Raw genomic sequence first — 20,674 nt, 5'->3', positions numbered from 1 at the left:
TGGGAAATCACTTCACATGGAATAAACTATCTTTTTCCAGAAGGTATATGTGCTTCAGGAAGAATGGTAGAAAAACTATTTCTGTGGGCCAAAACATGCAAGCTTGACCTAATTGGGCATTCTCTTGACTCTGTGGCAGAACAAAATATCTCAATATGATACTGGACCTATTACATGCTGGAAGGAAACTACTAGGATAGCCAAAGAACCTGAGCTTTTGTTTAGGGATCCGTAAGAATCTATTTTGTAACTGGATAATGAATGACTCTAATGAGTAATTCATATGCATTAGTCTCAACCCACATTCTAATACAACTGTATGTACGTTCTATACCATGGACATTTTACACTGAAAAGTAGTGGCAAAAGCTGCTTACTTATTCTTGTGGTCTAAAGCTTAACCTGTACATGTAGACTCTACAAATACCACCTGTGTGCACAAAAGCTGAGTGCGCCAAGTAAAATAAGGATAAAGGAAGTCTGTTACAAAATGTGGTTATGGAACTGTTGCTGAATGCCAGGGGCTCCGCCTAGGTCTGGTTGCTTGCCACACAGAAAGCCAATAACTGAGGCAATGAGTATTGCCAGGGAAGACAGACTTTACCCCAAGTGATGTCAGTGGGAAGACTTCCTTTCGTAGGAACTCACTTTCCTTGTCTGACAGTTGGTTTCCTAAGGAGGGAACTCAGACAAGACAAAGGTAAGTTACTCAAGCTTTAAGACTAGAGGGTCAATTTTTATGTCTATTCAAAAAAAAAATGTAGATATCAGTTCTCTGGGAAAATTGGGACATTTTCACAACAATCTCAGTTAGTTAATGGCAGATTAGAGCAAATCAAAGAAGTGCTGTATGCACTGGCAACCTTAATGAAAACAGGACTGCTGCTTTCGCTATCACAAACCCACTCCGCATTCTACTGTGTTTCCTTCCTGGTGCTTTTGCCTGTTTGTCTCCACATTTGAGTTCAAACTGCAGGCAGGGATTTACAGTTCACTGTACCTCGGTGCCTGGGCTCATGCTGGCCTGACTCTGTCAGTGTTCGATAGGTTGCTTATTGGGTTTAGCGGGCACATAGTAGTGCATGGAATATTATTGCTAAGAGTGCAACTTCATTATTACTTAGAAACAGGACTTGAGTGTTTGAGATTACTTACCTGGGATCTCTGGAAGATCTTGAGAAAGCTTACATGCATTTGTAAAACCTATTGAGGAAGGCAGTATACAAGACAGCCAGAGTAAGAGAATGAAGTAAGGCAGGAAATCTGTGGTGACTTCAGCTGTGCACCACTTTACTGGAAAACACACAGCTGCTTGCTTCCTCTGTAGGCCAAGTAAAAACAATGTAACAACATCTGCTGGAGAACACTGTACTTAAGGTTCCTATTGGGTTGCAAAAGTCACTGTGGTTTTGGCCAATGTGCAGGAGGTGGAGGCTGTGGTGAGCCGAGATCGGGCCACTCCACTCCAGCCTGGGTGACAGAACGAGACCCTGTCTTCAAAAGATTAGAAATCACAAATGTCAATCCACTGTTTTGTGCCTTCTGTTCTATTTTTGTGCTTCAACTGTATTCCTCAAGTTGCGGAAAGAGGGAAAGCAGTAAGGGGCTGCTACCAAAAGGACTATGTTCTCCTTGATCGTGTGGGAACTCTCTCACAGCTTGGGCTCTCAGTCATCGCTTACATGGAGTTTGAGGTGCAAGGACGGGTATCCTTTTGAGTATCTACTCCAGTGGCTGTCAAGAATTATGGCTCTTGTGGCCAGTCTGAGGGGTGGAGGGCACAGAATCATAACTGCCAGCATCCTTGTCCTCCTTCCCCTGTGCATTAAATCCCCTGCATGTCCAGATAGTTGTCACTTGTGCCTTCCAAGCAGCTGTTGAAAAAGTCAGCTCTCACACCCCACGGTGTATGGTCTCCAAGAGTCCCAGTGGTAAGGGAGGCACATAACCTTAGTGAGATGATGGTTGGGGCCAGGGCTCCCCACTGAGCAAGCAGCTGAGAGGCAGCGGGGGCTAAACTGACTTTGGAGATGCATAAAAATTGACATCTTCTCAAAGCATAACTTTTACAAAGCTCACAGGCCTATATATATATACGTGTGTGTATATATATACACACACATATGTATATGTATATACATAAAACTTATGATAATGGCTGTAACTATGAATATTCTAGGCTAATTGTCTCTTGATAGTCATATCAAGCCTTGACATTAGCACATTCTAACAAAGCATACTCACTTTCACTGATGAGTTAGAATAAACAGAAAACTAAAGCAGTATCAGAACAAGGATCTCTGAGGACCAGTGTAAGCCCTTTAAGGTCACAAATTATAGAAAAAGTGGTTATTTGGAAAATCACTTTATTTCCAAGGAATTATTTTCTTATACTACGACACTCAAAATTAGCTTTAGGAATTGATCTACATCTTCAGTTGGGTCGCATTTCAGTGAATGCTATGTGACTGGTAGTGACTGTTTACTACCGAACAAAAATCTCAGGACAGAAAACATGAAGAAAGTTTTGTCTCTTTTTCAAAGGGACCTTATAACATAGTAAATGTACCTGCTGTGATTGTGTACCTGGGAGTTCCTAGAAGACGGATCCTGAAGCAAAATATAGAAGCATCTCTGTACTGGGGAAAGGAGTCTACAAACCCAGGACTGCAAGAGTGAGAGAATTAAAGTGAGGCAGGAAAGAGTTACATGACTGCAGCTGCTCAGTTAGAAGACACTCAGCTGCTTGCTTCCTGTGCAGGTCAAATAAAAACACTAAATATTTGGAGGGGAACACTGCTGTCTTGGCCTGCTAAATTTCTCCTTGCAGTTGTGAACTTTCACATACACGTTAAGGTTATTAGGTTCATAGAAGCTTGTTTCTGGTGAATTTATATTTGCCAAAATTAGTTGATGAGTTTATTTCAGATAATCGTTTTGGTAACTCTACCAGCTCTTTTGATACACTATTAGCATCTGTTCTCCTATCTTCTTTTTTTTTTTTTTTTTTGAATTTTTTTATTTTTATTTTTATTTTTTATTTTTTATTTTTAATTTAATTTTTATTTTTTATTATACTTTAAGTTCTAGGGTACATGTGCATAACGTGCAGGTTTGTTACATATGTATACTTATGCCATGTTGGTGTGCTGCACCCATCAACTGGTCAGCACCCATCAATTCATTTATATCATGTATAACTCCCCAATGCAATCCCTCCCTCCTCCCCCCTCCCCATGATAGGCCCCAGTATGTGATGTTCCCCTTCCCGAGTCCAAGTGATCTCATTGTTCAGTTCCCACCTATGAGTGAGAACATGTGGTGTTTGGTTTTCTGTTCTTGTGATAGTTTGCTAAGAATGATGGTTTCCAGCTGCATCCATGTCCCTACAAAGGACGCAAACTCATCCTTTTTTATGGCTGCATAGTACTCCATGGTGTATATGTGCCACACTTTCTTAATCCAGTCTGTCACAGATGGACATTTGGGTTGATTCCAAGTTTTTGCTATTGTGAATAGTGCCGCAATACTCAAAGTGATATACTTAAGAAATTGGAGGGGCCCTTGCGCGGTGGCTCATGCCTATAATCCCAGCACTTTGGGAGGCCGAGGCGGGCAGATCACGAGGTCAGGAGATCGAGACCATCCTGGCTAACACGGTGAAACCCCGTCTCTACTAAAAATACAAAAAATTAGCCGGGCGTGGTGTCAGGCGCCTGTAGTCCCAGCTACTCCGGAGGCTGAGGCAGGAGAATGGCGGGAACCCGGGAGGCGGAGCTCGCAGCGAGCCGAGTTCGCTGCCACTGCACTCCAGCCTGGGAGACAGAGCGAGACTCCATCTCAAAAAAAATAAAAATAAAAAAAAGAAATTGGAAACATAAATGGCACTTAAAAATCCAGTCTGACAATATTCTCTAACTAGAAACACTAGAAATCATGAGTGTCAACCTACTGTCTTTATGCTTTCTGTCCTGCTTTTTGCTTTCTTTGAGTTATGGAAGGAAGGAAAGCATAAAGGGGTTGCTACCAAATGGGGCATGTTCTCTTTGATCGTACAGTATGCATCTCTCAGCCTTAGCTCCATAAAAAAAAATGTCCTTGCTGAAATAAAAGAGTTTGAGGTATGAGGTTGTCTATAAGGAAAGGCTGCCTATGGAAGGGAGGTGAAGAAGGCAGAATTAGAGAAGAGGTCAGCTGTGGTCTGGGCACCACAAAGCTTTCACTAATGTGGTAGAGAGTTCCAGGGCTAGTATTGCTCGTCAGTATCTATAATGGTTGGGCCTCTCTAGGCTACCTTGCTCAGATATCAGATGTAGGCTCTATCCCCACCAGCTCTCTGCAGCTGAGACTGACTTTGAGGTGGCTGTCGCCTATCACAGCTGGACCATGGAGACAGTGCCAGAGTGCAGTCATCTTCCTTGGGGAAGCATAGGTTTCTGGCAAAGCCAGAGATGATGGGGGCTGGTGGTGTGGGGGGTGATGGTTGAGGCTGGGGTTCCCCACTGAGCAAGCAGCCAAGAGGCAGGTAGGGCTGAGCAAATCTGGAAAGGTCAGACCAAGTTGACACATCTGTAAGACATAGCTTTTATGTTTTACTGGCTCTTAAACTCACAGGACTAAATTTAGGAATATATACAATAATGGCAACAACTATTGGTATTTCTGTAGGCTACTTTTCTTATAATAAAGAAATATTGAATAGTCTTGTCAACATCAGCACATTATAACAAAGCATACTCATATTCTTACTATGTTAAATAGTATTTGTAGAACTATAATCATACTATAAGCTTACCATTTTAAAAGTAACTTTAGATTCAGGGGATACATGTGTAGTTTTGTTACCTGGATAGATTGTGATACTGAGGTTTGGGGTATGATTGAGCCCATCGCTCAGGCAATGAGCATAGGGCCCAGTTGCTTTTCAGCTCTTGCCCCCCTCTTTCCTTCCCTCCCCTTTCTTTTCATCCCTAGCATCTAGTGTTGCCATCCTTATGTCCATGAATACCCAATGTTTAGCACCCACTTACAAGGGAGAATATGTGATGCTTGTTCTGTTCCTGCATTAATTTGCTCAGGATAATGGCCTCCAACTGTACACATTCTGCTGTAAAGGACCTGATTTTGTTTTTAATGACTGCATAGTATTCTGTGGTATACATATACTGTATTTTCTTTATACAAGCCACTACTGAGGAACACCTAGATTGACTCCATTTCTTTGTTACTGTAAATAGTGCAGTGATGAACATATGGGTGCATGTATCTTTTTGGTAGAATTTCTTTTGGATATGTATCCAGTAATGGGATTGCTGTGTCAAATGATAGTTCTAAGTTCTTTGAGAAATCTGCAAACAGCTTCCCTTAGTGTCTGAACTAATTTACATTCCCACCAACAGTGTATAAACATTCCCTTGTCTTTGTAACCTTGCCAACATATGTTAGTGACTTAATAGCCATTCTGACTCTGAGATGGTGTTTCATTGTGGTTTTGATATGCATTTATATTTGATAAGGGATTTTGAACATTTTTATGTGGGTACTTGGACACTTGTGTGGTTTTCGAGAAGTCTGTCTTTTGCCTACTTTTTATGAGGTTATTTTGCATATTGATTTAAGTTTCTTAGGCTTTGCTTTGACAAAGGTCTAATCTCCATAGTTTTCAAACACTTTCTCCCTTTCTGTAGGTTGTCTCTCTGCTCAGTTTCTTTTGCTGTGCAGAAGTTCTTGTTTAATTAGGTCCTGCTTGTCAATTTTTGTTTTTGTTGGCAATTACTTTTGGAGTCATCGTGAAGTCTTTGTCAGAGCCTATGTCCAGAATGGTATTTCCTATATTTTCACTAGGATTCTTATAGTTTGAGGTCTTATGTTTAAACGTTTAATCCATGTTGAGCTAATTTTTATATGTGGTAGAGGGTGGGGGTCCAGTTTCATTCTTCTGCATATGGCTAACCAACTATCCCAACACCATTTATTGAGTAGGGAGTCCTTTCCCATTGCTTATTTTTGTTGGCTTTGTCAAAGATCAAATAGCTGTAGATGTATAGCTTTATTTCTGGGTTCTCAAATCTGTTCCATTGGTCTATGTGTCTGTTTCTGTGTCAGTACCATGCTGTTCTGGTGACTGTAGCTTTGTAGTATAGCTTAAAGTTGGGTAGTGTGATGCTTCTGGCTTAGTTCTTTTTGCTTAAGATTGCTTTGGCAATTCACGCTCTGTATAGGTTTTTGAACAGGTTTTTCTGAATCTGTGAAAAATGTTGGTAGTTTGATAGGAATAGCATGGAATCTGCAGACTGCTTGGACAGTATGGCCATCTTCCAATCCATGAGCATGGAATGTTTTTCCATCTGTATCATCTATGATTTCTTTCAGCAGTGTTTTGTAGTTTTCCTTAGATCTCTCACCTCCATGTTTAGGTGTATTCTAGTATCTTTTTTTGTATGTATATATTGTAAAAGGGATTGTATTTTTGATTTAGCTCTCAGCTTAAATGTTACTGCTGTATAGAAACGCTACTGATTTTTACACATTTTTTTTTTTCTTTTTTGGAACCTGAGAATTTACTGAAGTCACTTAGGTCTAGAAGTCTTTTGTCAGAATCTTTAAGGTTTTCCAGGTAGAGAACCATATTGTCAGTGAAGAGAATCTGACTTCCTCTTTTCTTATTTGGATATTCTTTATTTCTTTCTCTTGCCTGATTACTCTGCCCAGGACTTCTAGTACTATGCCAAGTAGAAGTGGTAAGTGTGTGGGCATCTTTGTTGCCTTCTGATTCTCAAGGAGAATACTTTCAGCTTTTTCTCATTCAGTTTGGCTGTGGGTGTGTCATAATGGCTTATTTTTTGAGGTCTCTTCCTTCAGTGCCTTGAGAGCCTTCATTGTGAAGGGATGTTGGATTTATCGAAAGTAATATTGTCTTAACATTTAAAGACAACTACAAAAGGTAACTCCCTGCTTATTTTCCATCTCTAAAAGTATTACTATGATACATTTGTATTGCAGTAAAGTCTTAATTAGAATTAGCAGTGACAAATCAGCCTCAGAACAAGAATCACCGAGGGACTAGTATTAGTTATTTAAGGTCACAAATTATATAAACAAAGGTTAGTTAGGAAATCACTGCCTTATTTCTAAAAATTGGCCCCAGGAATTAATCTACATCTTCATTTGGGTCACATTTCAGTAAATGCTATGTGATTGAAAGTGACCACTATTGAACAAAAGTCTCCAACAGAAAACAGGAAGTGGGAAAAGTCTTATTTCTCCCAAGAGTTATTTTAATATCTGCTGAGACATTAATGGCATTTATCTGTTCAATACACAGCTGCGGCTGTGAAGAAATGGGGGACTAGTCACCCACTAATCTCCTGGGTCCCTCCTCTTTAACCCCACTGGAAACAAGAGGACAAATGACCACATATGGTGTAGTTTGTAGAGAATTTGCACAACTGGTCACAGAGCAGCAAGGTAAAGAAGGATTTAAAACATTTATAGAGAAAGCAGTATAGAAAAACAGTTGGATTGTTTCATTTTTAATGGATATATCGTCTTCCATTACTTCTGAAGAGTCAGTTTGCCAATTCCATAAACAGTCTGCTGGTATTTCTGAAATAGCTTGAATCGGATCAATTTAGGGAGATTTTTGAGAATGTTTTCTGGCTACTTTATCAGGGAAGTCATGTTGGCATTTTGAGTGTCCTGTACCATTACCACTCAGATCCTCTAACAGCCTTCAAATGAGCTGGATATTTTCCTTTTCCCATGCTACAATTAATCTGGTTAATGCCTTTATGTACCCTTTAGAGAGATCCCACACCATGGCAAGTGTACAGTTAGTCCTTCAATCCTTGTCCAGAGTATTGGTAGCCCATTTGATTAATAAGCTCTATGTCTAATAAGTCGCCAAAGTGTAGAAAATGAACAGCTGACATTCGCATTTTGCTATTCTTGTATTGATCATTGATTATACAGGTCATTGGCTGTTCATCTGTTTTATCCTTAGTAACATTGGTTTATTGGGCATTGCCGGAAATCCTGTGGGTTGGAGCTCCAACAGCCATTGCAGCTCTGCTGCCTCTCATAGTAACCACATCCTCTTAGCTTCTGCCAGCTAAATGCTGCCCTCTTGCTGCTCTTCCAGGAGACTACCTTACTCACATACATGAGAAAGCCCAGTTTTCATAACGCTGTCTTGCCATCAACCTGGGACTATGTAAGACAGCCAATGGTGAAAATCTCAAAGATACCAGTGCTACTCCTGCTAATACACTTATTACCTTGGTGAAGGTTGTATCTTCCAGGTACTCCTAGGGAACATAAATGCATAATGAATTATCTAGTCTTAAATTCATTCTAGCTTGCCCAACTCTGAGCCTTTTGACTACTTCAGTACTCAACCTCCAGTAAATACGTTGGAAATTCCAGAAATGCCATGGCAACTTCTTCTCCCATGCTTAAAGGAATCATCCTGTGAGGGCACTAAGGCTCATACCAGGTGTCTTTGAGAATATTTCAGATTCCCCTTTGAGGAGTGACTTGGCCCAGCTACTGGGACTGTTGTCCATATACAGCCTTCAGCTATCTGCTTTCAATTCACCCAAGAACATGCCTTTCTTCCTGTAATGACTGATTGTGTTGGAAGGGTAAAGGCCCACCCATGTTGGCCCAGTGTGGAACAACTCTAATGGGTTAATTCTCTAGAACTCTCTAGAGTTGGGTAAGGTTCTCAGCTCTCTATTGCAGTTGACTTCTACGACCAATCCTGCTGCCTAGCTCTGCCATAAATATTCATCCTGAATAAATACTCTGCATGCCAAATTCTTATCATCTGCTTTTGAAGAAGCCAGCCTGAGGCAGCTGGTCCCAGAAGTGGTCCAAGAAAGCAGGCAATACTAGGGTGCTTGATTTAGGCTGGATTCCTGACTGTCCACTCTGAAGACCTTATTGGTTGCAGGTGGAACACAACCCTCCACAAATAGCAGTCCAGTTGTTAAATGATCTTCCCAGTGATAAATTAGGATGGTATACTGGTAGAGTGAAGTGCATTCGTTAGTGTAACATAGCATATTTGAGAAGTACAAGGGAAATAGTCCTAATTCTTTTATTGGCTATGTACCATTGACATTGGAGATCCATAGTGTCATCCTGGCCCCCATGAGAAAGTAGGGACATACTATGGCCAGATTATGAATAGTCATGACCAAAGTTCAGCAGCTTATAGGCCCATTGCATCCAGCCTGGTGGTGACTTCCCAAGTCCCAGAATATATTGGAATGGACATCCTTGGTGCTTGGAACACCTCTCACTTTGAGTGTTCTTGGCCTTTTCTGCTATAATAGCAATTACCTACAGGCCAAGTAGAAGACATTCGAACTTTTACACTGAAAAGGGCTGGTTAAAATCAGTATCACTCATAAGGATCCAAATAACATGAGATCGGTGGTTCCTATCACATCTCCTTTTCATTTACCAGCCTGGCCCCTGCAGAACTGAGATAAACCCTGAAGGATGAGAATAGGCTACTGTAAATGCAGTCAAGTAGCCTGAATTGTAGCTACTGTTCCAGGTGTGCTGTTATTGCTAGAACAGAGTAAGGCAGCCTTAGGTACATGATAGGCAGCCATAGATGAACTGCCTTTTTTTCTGACCAGAAAAGAAATGGTCCACATTAATGTGCAATAGAAAACTACAGGGACAGTTGTGCCTTTTGTTACTGCTCCTGCTTCTGTCATAATGTAGTCTGAAGAGATCTGTACCACTTGGACATCCCACAGAACATCACATTGGACAGGATAAGCAAAACGTGGCCAGTATGCTGGAGGTCTTGGTGACGTACAAGTGCCTCAGATGTAGAGAGATCCTGTGGAAGTTCATGGACTTGTCCCCGTAGGGAGGTTTTTAGGGCCCAGTAGCTAGGGGTGTTCTAGGATATACCTTTATACCTTCCAACATGAAAGACAAAGTGTTGTGTATTATGTTGCCTGTTGTAAAGAGAAGCACAGGGCCTATAAGCTGCTTTAGATTGGAGACACCATATTTCAAGACTAGGGATCCTGCTCTAACCTTACACTAGGTGCCATTCTATTTCCACCCCAGTTCTCTTAGTACTTGAGATGCTAGAGCACACTAGGGTTCTGCCCCGCTTTCTACCAGTAATAGGGTCCCTTTGCTACCTGGCTAGCAAGTGATTCTATCCCAGAATGCCTTCCTAAAATCTCATTCCTGAGATCACTTCTGGAATGAATTGCCTTAGTTTGGGTAGCCCCAGGATGAGACCTTGAGGCAGGTTTTCAAACATCAGTGGTTTATTGGCTGCCTTTCCTTCTGTCTCAACTCCCCAATCTTTTACTGATACGTTCTTCTAAAAGGGTACATTACCAAGTTTGTCATCCTGAGAACAACTAAGGGGAATTCTGCTGGGGAGAGTCTGGTGGCCAGAGTAGATACACACTTCAGAATTGTTCCAGCCTGAGAGTCAGGGGATCTGGGATATTTATCTGCTGACGTACATCACTTATTATTAAAGGGTTGTTACAATGTGGTGTTGATTTCCTGATATATATTAACTTGCCACAACTGCATTGTTGCCTGAGAGAACCTTGGGTAAAGACATGCAGGCTGAGGTGATACAGATGGGGTGTCAATTATGCTACAGTAAAGCCTACTCAAACTACATGTATAGAATCGCTTTAGCCATTTCACATTATTCCACTTACTACGCTTTTACCACTCTTCTTGCTCTCCATTGCATAGGTCAAATATTTTGCTAGCTTAGAAGCCATGCATTAAGCCTTACTTTTTGGCTCATTTCAGTCCTGTTTCTGCACATGAGATGCCTAGGAAGGTTTAGAAGTACTACTTCCTATCCTAGTTTGTTTCAGTTATATTACAGCATTAGCATTAATAAGGTCACTTTAAACTACATTGTTTTTAATGTCTGCACTGTTATGTTTTCAGATACATTATTTTGCACACATCTGCCTGCCAGGGTTTTACTTAGAACATATCCTTTTTTGGGTGCTGCACTTTTGGTTCACTTATTTTTTTAGTTAATATCATTTTTGATAGTGTATGTATATGGGACACAATGTGATGTTTTGGTATGTGTATACAGTGTGACGTGATTAAACCAAGCTAATGAACATATCCATTACCTCACCCATCATTTTATATGGTAAGACATTTGAAGTTGACTAGTTATTTTGAAATACGTTATACATTACTGACCATAGTCACCCTGCTATCCTACTGTGCGATAGATGTCATAACCAATTCCTCCTATCTGAAACATTGTACCCTGTGATTGACAGCTCTTTGCCCTCCCTCCCTAACCCTAGCCTCTAGTACTTGTAGTTTGTGTGTTGTTGTTGTTGTTGTTTTGAGAGAGGATCTCCGTCACCCAGGCTGGAGTGCAGTAGTGTGATCTTGGCTCACAGCAACCTCCACCTCCCAGGTTCAAGCGATTCTCCCACCTCAGCCACCCTAGTAGCTGGGATTATAGGCACATGCCACCACGCCTGGCTAATTTTTGTTATTTTTGGTAGAAATGGGGTTTTACCACGTTGCCCAGGCTGGTTTTGAAACCCTGGGCTCTAGTGATCAGGGCACATTAACTTCCCAAAGTGCTGGGATTACAAATGTAAATCCCTGTGCCTGGCCTGTGAGTCTGCTTTCTACTTCTCAGTTCAATTTTACTGCATCCTACATATCAGTGAGATGATATGGTATTTGTCTGTCTTTGCCTGGCTTATTTCACTTAGGTGAAAGTGGAGGAAATTTTGCTATGTTGTCACAAGTGATGGGACTTTTCCCTTTTTAAAGGTTGGATAGTACACCATCGTGCATGTATAACCATTGTGTATGTATACCACTTGTTCTTCACCCATTCATCCATTATGGACCCTTACCGTTTCCTTTTCTTCGTGTATTCAATTCTTGTGATCATTACACCTATATTTTCTGTAACCAGTGTTTTTCTGGTTTTTATAATCACTGGTCATAACCAGTGTCTTCCTCCAAACTAATGAATTTACTTCCATCTTCACTCTATAATCCTCTCTCACCCTGACCCAATACATACGCAGTTTTATTTTCATGAATTTTGGTTCTAGGTTGATAATGGACACACTACTGAATGCTTATTCTTGTTCATCTTGTAAAAATGTTACAAGCATGAAGATGCAAGACAAGGGGGACAGAATGGAGCTGCCCAGCTCTTGTCCTGGTGGAAAGCAACCAGCTTCTATATTCTTATGGAAAACACTTACCCAGAAAGAGGGTGAACAATAGTACAACTGGCAGCTAGAGCATGGTTGAGAGTTCAGAGGTAGCTCTGGGTCAAGTGAGGCATGGCAGGCAACTGTACTACAGGTCTCTCCAGTGAGCTCACTAATGGGGCTCCTAGGATAGGCAGTAGCAATGGCTAACTAGAGAAGCAGAAATATTTTATTGCAACTGAGATCTGGCTGAGCAACCAGAAGTCTTCTCTTTGCCTCTAGGGCATTCTGTTGACTATGCTAGCGCTAGACCCAGAGTGGGAAGGAGAGAACATGCTTAACTTCACCCCCCACCCCAGGCAAATTCTTATGGCTCACCTCCTTACCCCATGTTTACTTCAAACATGACCTGAGGGCTCCAGTTTCAAATTGAATTGGATAGTCAGTTATTAATATTATATATGTAATACTATTAATATTACAAAGTTACAGAATCATCTAGGGAAAGATTTGACAAATGATTGAGGTTAGGGAATGGAGAAAAGTAGCAACTTTGTATTTGTTTTTAAAGTTCAGAACAGTTCAGTAAAGTAGTTATGAATCAGTTATCTTTTTCTTTCCCAACCTCAGCAATGACTGTCAACCTTCTCCAATTGCCATGTCCCTTGCTCGACTTCCATGCCAGTTCTCCCCCACTTGACTCCTGTGTAAACTTACATCTACTTTTCGTTATCTCAGGGTATCTTGTGTTGAAGACCAAGTTTTCCTGTGTACTTAACACCCGCACCTACCACTTGACTCTACCAGTTATGCCTCCTTAGGTTTTCAAGCTGTTCCCCTTGCTTCTCCTGCCTCTTTGTCAGCCCACAGTCAAGTCAGTGTTTTAGTCCATTTGTGCTCTTATAATAGTACTACATACAGACTGGGTAACTTAAAAACAAATTTTCTCACAGTTGTGGAGGCTGTGAAGTTCAAGATCAAGGTGCTGACTAGTGAGGGATCTGGTTTCTGTTTCCATAATGGCTCCTTGTTGCTGATCTTCTGGAGAGAGGAATGCTCTGTCCTCCCATGGTGGGAGGGCAAAAAGCCTAATGCTACAAGGAAGCTAACAGCCTTAACTCCATTCATGAGGGAGGAGCCCTCATGGCTTGTTCATTTCTCAAATGCTCTACCATTACACTGGCCATTAAGTTTCAGTGTGTGAATTTTGGAGGGAACATACTTAAACTGTAGTATTCTACTCCTGGTCCCCAAAATGTATGTCCTCTCCCTACATACAAAATACATTCATTTATCTCAATGGCCCCCAAAGTCTTAACTCTTTTGAGTATCATCTGTAAAGTCTGGAATTTCATCTAGATATCACATAAATCAGATATGGGTAAGCTCAAACGTATGTTTCATCCTGAGGAAAATTCCAGCTATAAATCTGTGAAACAAAGTTATTACATGCTTCTAAAACACAATGGGAAATATCCAGGACAGATATTTCTATTCTAAAAGGGAGAAATAGGTAAGAAAGGGTTTTAACAGGTTCCAAGTGAGTCTAAAACTCAACAGGACAAAATATGAACAGGACATAAAATCTTTTTTTTTTTTTTTTGAGGTCACAGTCATTCATTTATTTCACATGTATTCTCACTGCACTGGATGAGGAGAGAAAGGAGTCATGTACCAACATACAGATTGTGCTGTTTTTCAGTCTTTCTGATAGAATCAGGATCCAGATTCTAATTGTCTTCAGGATCTGGATTAGTAGTAGAGATGGACCACTGAGGTGGGGGGCCCAGGGCTGCTGAGAGAAAGGCAGGATACATATATGAAACTGACCATGGTGGTTTCATGTTCCAGGGCTCCCATTTGGATACCTGAGGATTTTCCACATAGATCACAAGTATCAGGGTCCATATCAGCTCCTGAATGGCTATGGGAACGTCATAGGCCTTGGGCTGGTGCTCAGGAGGTGTGAGGTCAGCCACATCTGCACAGGCAGGACCTGAGAAGATGCTGATCTTCCATCTGTATCCCAGAATCTTGTGCAGGGCCTCTGTAGGAGATTGGTCAGGGAAAAGTTGTAAGTTATAGGGAAAGACACAAACCTTCTTGAGAGGCCAGGAGGTTTTGCAAAGCTTAGGGAGAGAATAAAAGCTGAAGACAGCTAATTCTCTTACCCTGAGGCAGAGGGCCAGAAGTAGGTGCAAGGGAATGTAGGGAAGCTTATCTAGACAAGTTTACTTATGTTGTCTGGAAACCAACCTTTGGTCATCCATGTGCAAGACTGCTCCCTGCAAGGCCGGGATGAAAATGTTAACTATCCACAGGTTGTGTTGGCTCCAGGCCTTTGTCATTAAATCTGTACTAAATAAATACAAGCGTCTCCAGCTTATCTGCACTGCTCTCTTCAGCCCCTCGTGCTGGCAGTCCCCTAGCCCACTCTTCCCCTGGATACTTGTTTCTGGGTACTTCTTTCCTCCATTGCTTGGCCAGAGTCTGCAGGACAGGCCCAGCAGGTCTCTCCATAAGGACATGGCAAGGGTTGGCACCTTAGCCTTTGGTTGGCCTCGTGAACAGTGTAGTATAAGTCCTGCAAGCTTATCAGCATCTGGAGACACTTCTGCCAGCTCTTCTTCATACCCCTCTGCTTGAGATGCCGGGAAATTGTTTTTGATACTATGTGATACCCTGTATACTTCATGCTCAAGAAATTCCCATTCTTGCAGGAAACTGGATTTCCTGGCCACTCCATGGTTTAATTAACTGAACTGAGGGCTTTTTTGGTCCCTGGGCTTTTTTCTGCTTCGTTTCTGGATGTTTCTGGTATCTTCAGTCTGAAGTGTCACTTTCTTCATTTTTATTCCTGAGTTTTCTCCTGGGATTCTTCTCACTGCACCTGCAGGGCTTGTTCCTGGGTTGGTGGAACCCTGGCACTTACTCTGCTCTAATGGAACCTAGGAGAGTCAGGAGGAACCCAAGTGTGGAAATGTGTTTGCTTCTCTCTGCTTCTGGAGGTCTTTCAGGACATAAAATCCTAAACAATTTTTATGGAATACCTTGATAACCCTCGTTGACTTTGCCACTGTCTTTTTTTCTTTCTCTGACTCTTCTGATGTTGTGACTTCCAGATACACTGGATGTGGAGTGGGGACAATGGCTCCATGGCTTTTCTAGGTTCAGCCTATGCAGCAGCTCCCTGGTTAAAGTCAAGTGCCTGCAGGTCTCCCAGGCTGTAGTTGTATACTGAGTGTACAGTTCTGGGGTCTCTGGGACTGCCTCACCCCATGACTCCAGCAGATGCTCCCCTAGTTAGGGTGTTCTGTTAATACCCTTGGAGATCCTCAAAGATGGTACCACTGAAGAGAGTCCTCCTGGCTCCATTAGGCATTATTCTCATGAGGACACTTGGTGGTGGTCCCACCTTCATGGTTTTTTGAGGCATCCTTGGAAATCTAGGTGGAGGTAGCTATGCCTCCACAGCTCCTGCACTCCATATAGTTAGTGCCACATGGACACTGCCAAATTTCACTGCCTGTGCTCTCCAGAGTGTAAGCCCAAGCTGCACCTGGGCCTGCTTGAGCCACAGCTGAAATGGTCAAGGAGCACTGCCCTGGAATACAGGGAGCAGACTTGACACAGCCCTGGAAAACGAGCTCTGAGGTCTCACAGGTCCTCTGAGTACCTCTCTTAACCATTCTGCCCTCAAGGCCCTGGTACCCTGGGGCCTGCGATGGGCATGTCATCACAAATCTCCATAATGCCTTCAGGGTCATTCTCCCATTTTCTTGATGAACAGCACCTGGTTTCTATCTGCACTAATCTCCTTATCAAACAATTGCTTGGCCCCACCCTTTTTTTCTTTCCTAACCATGCTCTAAATATTTCACATAGCCAGGATGAAACTTTCCAAATCTTTATATTCTGCTTTCTTTTAAATCATGAATTCCATCTTTTTATATTTCTCCATAAGCAGTTAAGAGAAGCCATGCAGCACCTTCAAGACTTTACTGCTTAGAGTTCTTCCATCAAATACTCTAGTTTGTTGCTCTGATTTCTGCCTTCTGGAAAGTCTTAGGACATGTACAAAATTCAGCCAACTTCCTGGCTACATGATGTAACAAGGTTGACCTTTCCCCCAGTTTCCAGTACTTTCTCATTTAAGACATCAAAATAGTCATTATCCATATTTCTACCAACATTCCATTCATAACCGCTTGGATCTCCTCTGAGATGAAAGCTGTCTTTCCTGTGAGCTGCCACCAGAATCTCATCTTACTTCTCTGTTCATGGCAATGCAGGCTTTTTCCAGCACTCAAACTGTTTCAGCTGCTACCCATTACCCACTTCCAAAGCTGTGTCTGTATTTTTGGGTGTTTGTTATAACATACTACTTGTCTGGTACCAATTTTAGACCATTCAGAATGCTATAACAATATCACAGACTGAGTAACTTATGAAGAATATGGGTAACCTATAAAGAGCAAACAGTGGTTTATGCCTGTAATCTTAGTACTTTGGGTGGCTGAGGTGGGAGAATTGCTTAAAATTGGGAGTTCAAGACCAGCCTGGGCAACAAAGACCCCAGCTCTACAAAAAAAAAAAAAAGAAAGAAAAAAAAGAAATACCCAGGTGCAGTGGTATGTGCTGCTTGGGAGGCTGAAGCAGGAGGATCGCTTGAGGCCAGGAGGTAAAGGCCATGAACCATGATCATGCCACCACATTTCAGCCTGGGCAAAAAGCAAGATGCTGTCTCTTTTTTTTTTCCTTAGTTCTGGAGGCTGGGAAGTCAAAGATAGAGGCACCAGCAGATTTAGTATCTAGGCAGGAGGAAGGCAGTGTCTCTCCTTCCAACGTGGCACCTTTTTGCTGCATCTTCTGAAGGGGAAGGAATGTTGTAGCCTCACATGGCAGAAGGTAGAGGGGAAGAGGGACTAGATGATAAGTAAAGCCTCCTTCAGAAGGGTCTTTATTCCATTCATGAAGGAGGAGCCTTTGTGATCTAGTCACCTCTTAAAGTCCCCACCCCTTAGTATCACATTGGCCATGAAGTTTCAACATGTGAACTTTGGAAGAGACATACTCAAGCCATAGCAGTCTGTCTCCTGGCTTAGAAGCACCACCCTTGATCTCATGCTGCCCCCTAGCCACTGCCCTTTTCCTCTTCTCTGACTCAAACCCTAAAGTGGTTTCTCTACTTCTCTACTTTTCTACTTTTCATCCTCTACTACCTGACTCCACAACAAACTATGGACCTTCAATATGTCCAATCATAAATGGATAGATTTCATTCAGTAGTATTCAATAGTATTGGAAAAAGTGATTACCCCGACTCATATAATGGTATTTGATGTATTAGTGTGTCTAGGCTGCAGTTTCCAGTCAATTTGCATTGTTGTAAAAGTAATTTGTAGATGTGATTAAAGCCTATAATCAGTTGACTTTAATTAGGGAGATTATCCCGTACAATATGCTGGGCCTGGTTCAACTAGTTGGAAGGCCTTAAGAGCTGAGCAGAGGCTTCCCTATTGAAAAGATTTTGCCTGATGACAGCAGGTTAATCTGGAACTGAGTTCAAGTCTGCCCTTCCTGAAAGCCTACCCTATAGATTTCAAACTTGTCTAACCAGCCCTCAGAATTGCAAAGTAGCACCATTTGATAACCTATAGATGAAGTTACGTATATACTACCTTAGAACCTTTTAAACACAATAAGTGCGATAGGATTGGCTGAATGCTTGTAACGGCCTTGGAGAAAGTAGGGAAAGAAAAGGCTGAGCTTAAGCCTTCAAATTTGAAGCTTAATCTCTGTATAAATAACCTGAACTTTCATATCTGTCCTGAAATGACCCTTTATCTGCTATAGCTGCAGGGTCAAGATTTCCAAAAGTCAAACCCAGAGTGTCACATCCTGTGAGTGACTGAATTCTGATGTGAATTGGTTTCCCAGCTTCATGAGATGACTTCTGTTTGAGAGCATTGATGGAGAAGAAATAGGATTCTGAATAGAGAAATTTGGGCAGATTCCAATGAAGCTGGGGACATCAAATTCCTAAATTCTGTGGATTTTACTTGGCTGGTAAAAACAGCCCTTCTACCTCTGCCTGAGGTGGTTAGCTCTCCATTGCCTGATAGTGTTGTGTTATAAGGTACCACTGATTCTCCTTAGGATATATTCCTGACATCTGTTTCCAGACTTAGTGCGGTGGTTAGCCCTCCATTGCCTGAGAGTGTTGTTATAAGGTACCACTGATTCTCCTTAGGATTTATTCCTGACATCTGTTTCCAGACTTAGTGAGGTGGTTAGCTCTCCGTTGCCTGAGATTGTTGTGTTATAAGGCACCACTGATTCTCCTTAGGATTTATTCCTGACATCTGTTTCCAGACTTAGGTGGTTAGCTCTCCGTTGCCTGAGATTGTTGTGTTATAAGGCACCACTGATTCTCCTTAGGATATATTCCTGACATCTGTTTCCAGACTTAGTGAGGTGGTTAGCTCTCCGTTGCCTGAGATTGTTGTGTTATAAGGCACCACTGATTCTCCTTAGGATTTATTCCTGACATCTGTTTCCAGACTTAGTGAGGTGGTTAGCTCTCCGTTGCCTGAGATTGTTGTGTTATAAGGCACCACTGATTCTCCTTAGGATGTATTCCTGACATCTGTTTCCAGACTTAGTGAGGTGGTTAGCTCTCCGTTGCCTGAGATTGTTGTGTTATAAGGCACCGCTGATTCTCCTTAGGATATATTCCTGACATCTGTTTCCAGACTTAGACTCTCACGTTCCAAAAGCTCCTAAAGGGTGAAGTACAAAGTGTGACCCATGAGGAGATGCACAACCTCAAAATAGCTGCATGACTTTTCCATATTTTTATACAGAAATACAGGGAATATGTAGGAATGAATCTTCAGGGAGGGGTCATGATGAAAAGAATATAAAGTTGGATCAAGCTAAATTTATTGATGTGTCCGTTAAGCATAGATTCTAGGTTTATTTTAGTTTTAGGGGCTATAAAGGATTCTGTCTGTTTAAAATGTGGACCCAAAGGTGGCCTACACTAAATGAAGTTGAAATGCTAGACCTGTGTGGGTCTCCTCTAGAGAAAGGGTATCAGAAGGCTTAGGGAGGTAGGAATCCTATAATGGATTTGTCACATAAGACCCCTTTACCTACCCCAGGAGAGTCTAGAGGACCTGCTTTTTATTACTTGGAGAAATTTGAGTCTCCAGCACCCTTCTAAGAGCTTGGTTGTCATTCTCTGTAGGTCAGAAATTAAAGTGGGAACTGCTACCATGAAACTGCCATCCTTAAATAGAATGGGGATAATGGAATCCTAGGGTAGCAGAAGCTAAGTGGTAGTACTTAAACACCAGAGATGGGCGGAAATAATTAGTGTAAAACCAAAGCAGTAATCAGAATAGAGTGACTCAGAGACCCATGCTATTCACTGATTGATCACGATGTCCCTAGAAAAGTAATAGATGGGAATCTAGTAAATTCTTGGACAGCATAAGTAAGAGTTCTAGTAAATGGTCTAACTTGAATCACCAAAAGTCACAGCCCCTCAATTCCCAGACATCAACTAGTTCAGACCAAGAATCATTTGAAGGGGAGACTTGGTCTCTTTGAAGAATGATGTTGCTGTACTACTAAAAGTTCATACTGTTAATTTTTTTTTCAGCCTTCTCCAAAAGGACTTATCAGTATGACAATTCACTAGGGAAAGGAAGATAATCAGGCTTCTCAGGGATAACTAGACACTGGCTATGAACTTACAGTAACTCCCGTAAACCCAAAATATCACTGCAGTGCAGAGGGTTGAGGCTTATGAAGGTTGGGTCATAGAATTTTAGCTAAGGGTCAATTCACAGTGTGGGTCAAGTGGGTCCCCAAACTCATCCTGTGGTTATTTCCCCAGTCTGGAATGTATATTTATAACAGACATACTCAGCAACTAATAGAATCCCCACGTGTGTTCCCTGACCTGTAGAATGAAGACTTTTTGGTAGCAAAGGCTAAGTGGAAGTCATTAGTACTACCTCTACCTACAAAAACAGTGAACCAAAAGCAATACCATATTCTAGAGAACAGTGCCAATATCAAGGACTTGAAAGATGCAGGGATACTGCTTTTCGCCACATTCTTAACTTGCCTATTTGGCTTATGCAGAAGACAGATTTCGGAGAATGACAGTTTAGGATTGTGAAACTTAGTCAAGTGGTGACTCTACTTACTGTTGAAGATGTGATTTGTTATTTGAGAAAATTAATATAAGCTTTTAGTACCTGATATGCAGCTGTTGATTTGGCAAATACATTTTCTATACCTGTTAGTAAAAACCATCAAAAGCAATTTGCTTTCAGCTGGCATGACAATATATTTTCATGATTCTACCTTAGGGTATCAACTCTATCCCTATGTCATAGTCCACAGATCTTGATTACATTTCCTTTCCATAATATATGCTGATT

At 41.7% G+C, this 20,674-nt stretch overlaps 1 long non-coding RNA gene across 1 annotated transcript in view; it reads left to right on the top strand.

The window, feature by feature from the left end:
* The first annotated feature begins 407 nt into the window (after positions 1-407).
* Positions 408-20,674, top strand: part of LOC117085437 — a 65,363-nt gene continuing 45,096 nt past the window's right edge. Inside the window, exon 1 of the long non-coding RNA XR_004437956.1 lies at positions 408-700. This is a non-coding gene — a long non-coding RNA (uncharacterized LOC117085437). The remainder of the gene's footprint in view (positions 701-20,674) is intronic.

This window comes from Trachypithecus francoisi, unplaced genomic scaffold, assembly GCF_009764315.1.
Source record: "Trachypithecus francoisi isolate TF-2019V2 unplaced genomic scaffold, Tfra_2.0 Lachesis_group1, whole genome shotgun sequence".
NCBI classification, from domain to species: domain Eukaryota; kingdom Metazoa; phylum Chordata; class Mammalia; order Primates; family Cercopithecidae; genus Trachypithecus; species Trachypithecus francoisi.
Note: the sequence above shows the minus strand (reverse complement) of the source record. Positions and strands in the feature narration are given on the sequence as shown.